This window comes from Cotesia glomerata, linkage group LG10, assembly GCF_020080835.1.
Source record: "Cotesia glomerata isolate CgM1 linkage group LG10, MPM_Cglom_v2.3, whole genome shotgun sequence".
Taxonomy (NCBI): domain Eukaryota; kingdom Metazoa; phylum Arthropoda; class Insecta; order Hymenoptera; family Braconidae; genus Cotesia; species Cotesia glomerata.
The window spans coordinates 2,341,533-2,346,128 of record NC_058167.1 but is presented as its reverse complement, the minus strand read 5'-3'; the positions used below and the strand labels follow the sequence as shown (position 1 = coordinate 2,346,128).

The following is a 4,596-nucleotide window of genomic DNA, read 5'->3' as shown; positions in this document are numbered from 1 at the left end:
TCGTGTGAAAAATTAGTGGTAAGGGTCAAGTTGAGGCTCTGGGTGGTTTTCTGAATAAAAATTACTGTAATCATTCGAAATAATAATAAAAATTCATTCATAGTTGCCCAGTGCCTCTAACTGACCCTCGCTACTTATTTTTCAATCAAAAATTACTCTTATTACTCCGAATAAAAATAAAAATTAATTCATAGCTGCTCATTGCCTCTCACTGACCCCCACTACTTGTTTTTCATTTAAAAGTACTTTTTATTATTCCAACTAGAAATAAAAATTCATTCCTACTCGCTCAGTGTCTCTTACACACCCTCGCTACTTATTTTCTGAATAAAAATTGCTCTAATCATTCGAAATAATAATAAAAATTCATGCATAGCTGCTCTGGGCCTCTAACTGACCCTCGCTACTTATGTTTCAATTAAAAATTACTTTAATTATGTGAAATGAAAATAAAAATTTATCCATAGCCGCTCGGGGCCTCTAACTGACCCTCAGTACTCATTTTTCAATTGAAAATTACGCTGATTATTCGAAATAAAAATCAAAATTCATCCATAGTCGCTCTGTGCCTCTAACTGACCCTCGCTAATTATTTTTTAATTGAAAATTACTTTTACTATTCCGAATAAAAACTAAAATTAATTCATAGTTGCTCATTGCCTCTCACTGACCCTCACTACTTGTTTTTCATTTAAAAATTACTTTAATTATTCCAAATAAAAATAAAAATTCATTCATAGCCACCCAGGGGCTAGTACTTACCCTCGCTACTCGTTTTTCAATTAAAAATTATTTGAATGATTTGAAATAATAATAACAATTCATTCATAGCCGCCTAGTGCCTCTAACTGAATCTCGCTACTTATTTTTCAATTAAAAATTATTCCAACTATTCCCAATAAAAATAAAAATTCATTCATAACCGCCAAGTGCTTTTTACTCGACCTAGTTACTCGATTTTCAATCAAAAATTACTTTAAATATTCGAAATAAAAATAAAAATTCATTCATAGCCTCCCAATGCTTTTAACTGACCCTCGCTACTTATTTTTCAATTGAAAATTATTCTTATTTTTCCGAATAAAAATAAAAATTTATTCATAGCCACCCAGTACCTCTTACTCACCCTTGCTACTTATTTTTCATTTATAAATTACTTCAATTATTCTAAATCGAAATAAAAATTTATCCCAAGCCGCCCAGTGTCTCTTACACACCCTTGCTACTTATTTTTTAATTAAAAATTATTTTAATCATTCGAAATACTAATAAAAATTCATCCATAGCCGCTCAGGGCCTCACACTGACCCTCGCTACTTAATATTAAATTAAAAATTACTGTTATTATTCGAAATAAAAATAAAAATTTATTCATAGCTGCCCAGTGCCTCTTACTGACCCTCGCTACTTATTTTTTATTTAAAAGTTACTTTAATTATTCTAATTAAAAATCAAAATTTTGTCATGGCTGCCCAAGGCCTCTAACTGACCCTCGCTACCTATTTTTCAATTAACGATTACTTTAATTACTTCAAATAAAAAAAAAAATTTAGACACAGCCGCCCAGTGCCTTGTTAATGATTGTTTAATCAACAATTACTTTAATTTTCCTAATGAATAAAAAAGTCCAGTAACTTTTGCCCTCTGCTTTTTTCTGAGCCCCGCTACTGATTCTTCATTAAAAATTTCTTCAATTATTTCAATTAAAAATCAAAATTCAGTCGTGCCGATTGAGTTCAGTAAAATCTCCTTTTTTTCCTGTCGAATTTGGTCAAATCTTGTGCCTGTAATAAAAAAAATAAAAATATCCTCACTCACATTCATACGTGCATTGTTACCGTTACACTGACGCTAGCCCACACTAGCGCACGATCTCACACATTCACCTAGCATCATGTACGTCCGCCGTCCACGTTTGTTCCGTCCCCACTCTCGGTCTACTGCGCGAGATGCAGTCAGCAGATCTCTCGTCTTACTCTCGCGTCTCTTTCTGCCTTTCCACTCACTTTTCATTCTTCTGTCGCGCGCTCCTGATTGGTCACTTTCATTAATTAATTATTAATTATCCATATTTATTTAATTGAATTTACCGAGTGCCCAAATTCAATAGACAAGCCATCGGCTTTTATAAAATAAATATTATTAATTAGAAAGTTACAAATTAGCTTAATTGTATTAAGACAGAAACGGTTAATTATTTCTACGTTTTATATTATATTGGTTGACAAGTTATCGGCTTAAATAATTAATTCACATTTAAAAATAGTTATTCAAACAATTCCTTGGATCGAGAAAATAAATCAAACAAAAGATATTTCAACTCTCGAGTAAATAATTTGAGCCGCTGCATACGGTTATCAGCTAGCCGGAATTTAGAAAAAAAAAATCATTACGGTTCGACCATCGTGAAAAAAGGGAATAATAACTATCAATAGAGGAATCTCGAAACAACAGAATACGTACGGTACGTGAGCACAAATCGCGATACCTCACGCGTCCTAAATAAATAGCCGCCAAGTCGAAAATAAGAAATAGAAAATTACAAAACCGAAAACCACTGGACAACATCGGCCACTATCGAAAATCCAACTATTCAGTTCGAAAACATGAAATTTTGTTGTTGAGATAAGAAAATCTCACTGTAAGAAACTTATTGGGAAAGGTAAGGGAAAAGTTAGAAGCGACAGTACAGAACAAGTCTATCACGAGTATCCTCACCTGAGCAAACAACCGCTGAGTCACGGGGCGAGGCCCGGAGTCACAAAACTATCGTAGGCAATCGGAATTAACCCGGTCGCATTCAACCTTCAGAAAGTAGGACAAAGTTTTCACGCTTTAGCATTGCTATTGCATAGTGATTCCCAAACGCCGAATTCCATAGCCGTTAGCCAGATATTACATCAAAATTCTATACTAAGGGTTATTAAAATTTTAAATGAGTAGAAGGGACTTACGCTCGTATAAAAACCCAGCCACGGCAACCGAAAAACGCCAGTACTCCCTATAACCACGGGTGTGATTAGTAGTTCAGTGTTCTTCTGAAATTTACTCAGTAATTAATAAATTCTGAATTCCAACCAGTCAATCATCGATAATTACTCTTGTATTCAAAATTTATCATAATAAACAATCGTAAGTTATTCGAATATTACGGATTTGTTAATGAATTACCTTTATTAACTAACTTAACCTTTTACTTAATAAGTCGCCAGTCATTACCATCGGTCAACGCCCTTAGTATTTCGGACGCTCAGGTACTTGGATGAAGACTCAACGACAACAGTATTTATTCATACAGGTATAATTCTTTCTCAGTTCTATTCCATACAAACTCACTTGTCTTCTCTTTCGCTTGTGCCCCGACCTACCTCAACAGGGATACCCCAACAGAGCCGGAATTCCTCACGGTTCATTATAAATTCGTGAATCCATTGTCCATTAAAATCCCGCGTGCAGTTGCCTATAGGCGCGGTTCCCGCCTCCCGAGACATATAATCTTCAGTGATTAGTCTCAAATTTAAGGAACTGATTAATTAATTGTGTTATCGTCACCCGGACGTAATAGTGTGGTTAGGGTTCAATTTGGTTTCGGAGACTAATATTAGATCATGCTCCTGGGTGTCAAGTAGTTTTTGGAATTCATATCTTTTTCTGTTGTGAATGATAGAATTTACATTAATTGCTACTATTTTTAGTGAGTTGGTGTGTGTAATTATTTCACTACTTATCTTTTTTTCGTTGGTGGAGGGAGGTATTACTCCCAGCATTGAAAGATTTCGTTGATGTGAGCAGTGTTGGCTGCTACCTGCTTGGCTAGTTGGTTGAGATGATTGTGGACCATGTTCATTATTTCTGACTTGAAGCCTTCAAGCCAGTTTTGTAGGTTGAAGTTTCCTTGATAAGGTGTACCTGTTTATTGAACATTCCGAAGTGGTGGATAATTGGTTTGGTAGTCATCTTGGTAGTTTACTTGGTGGTCGTTTCGATAGATGTTCTGGTAGTTTTTCATGAAGGTTTGATGCCATGTTGGCATATGTATTCTGAGGATTTGTCATTCTGGATGGCTTTCTTGAGTTGTTATTTTTGGAAGCTGAGTTTTTGTTGTGTAACAAGGTTGCGTTTTTATAATAAATGCAACCTTTGTAGTTGGCTGGGTGTCCTGTTTGGTTGCAGTTTGCACATTTTATGCTGTCTTTAAGCATTTCCTTGGTGATTATACAGTCTTTGGGCAGGTGGTCTTCTCCGCATTTCACGCATCTCGGTGTACAGCTGCAGTTTTGGCTGGTGTGGCCAAATCTTTGCCAGTTGTGGCATTGGAATGGTCCTCGTTTTCGAGGTCTTTGCCATCTTATTTTTTGAGATAGTAATTGTTTCATTCGTGTGAGTTGAACTGTTAGGATGATGCTGGTAACTTGTACTATGAAGAAGTAGCTGTTATCATTTTGTTTATTGTAGGTTATTTTTGTCACTTTGGTGATAGTAGCTTGTTCAAAGTTTTGGGCTAGGAGTGCTTCTTTGACGTCGTTTTCGTCATACCCCCCGTAAATTCCTTTGAGCACTAAGTTTTTTGGTCTAAGCTGTTTTGGAGTGTATGTA

The 4,596-nt window shown here is 35.4% G+C and overlaps 1 long non-coding RNA gene across 1 annotated transcript in view; it reads left to right on the top strand.

Moving 5' to 3' along the window:
* Nucleotides 1-4,467: 4,467 nt before the first annotated feature.
* The window catches only part of LOC123272388, a 7,379-nt gene continuing 7,250 nt past the window's right edge, over nt 4,468-4,596 (top strand). The window contains exon 1 of the long non-coding RNA XR_006511070.1: nt 4,468-4,479. This is a non-coding gene — a long non-coding RNA (uncharacterized LOC123272388). The remainder of the gene's footprint in view (nt 4,480-4,596) is intronic.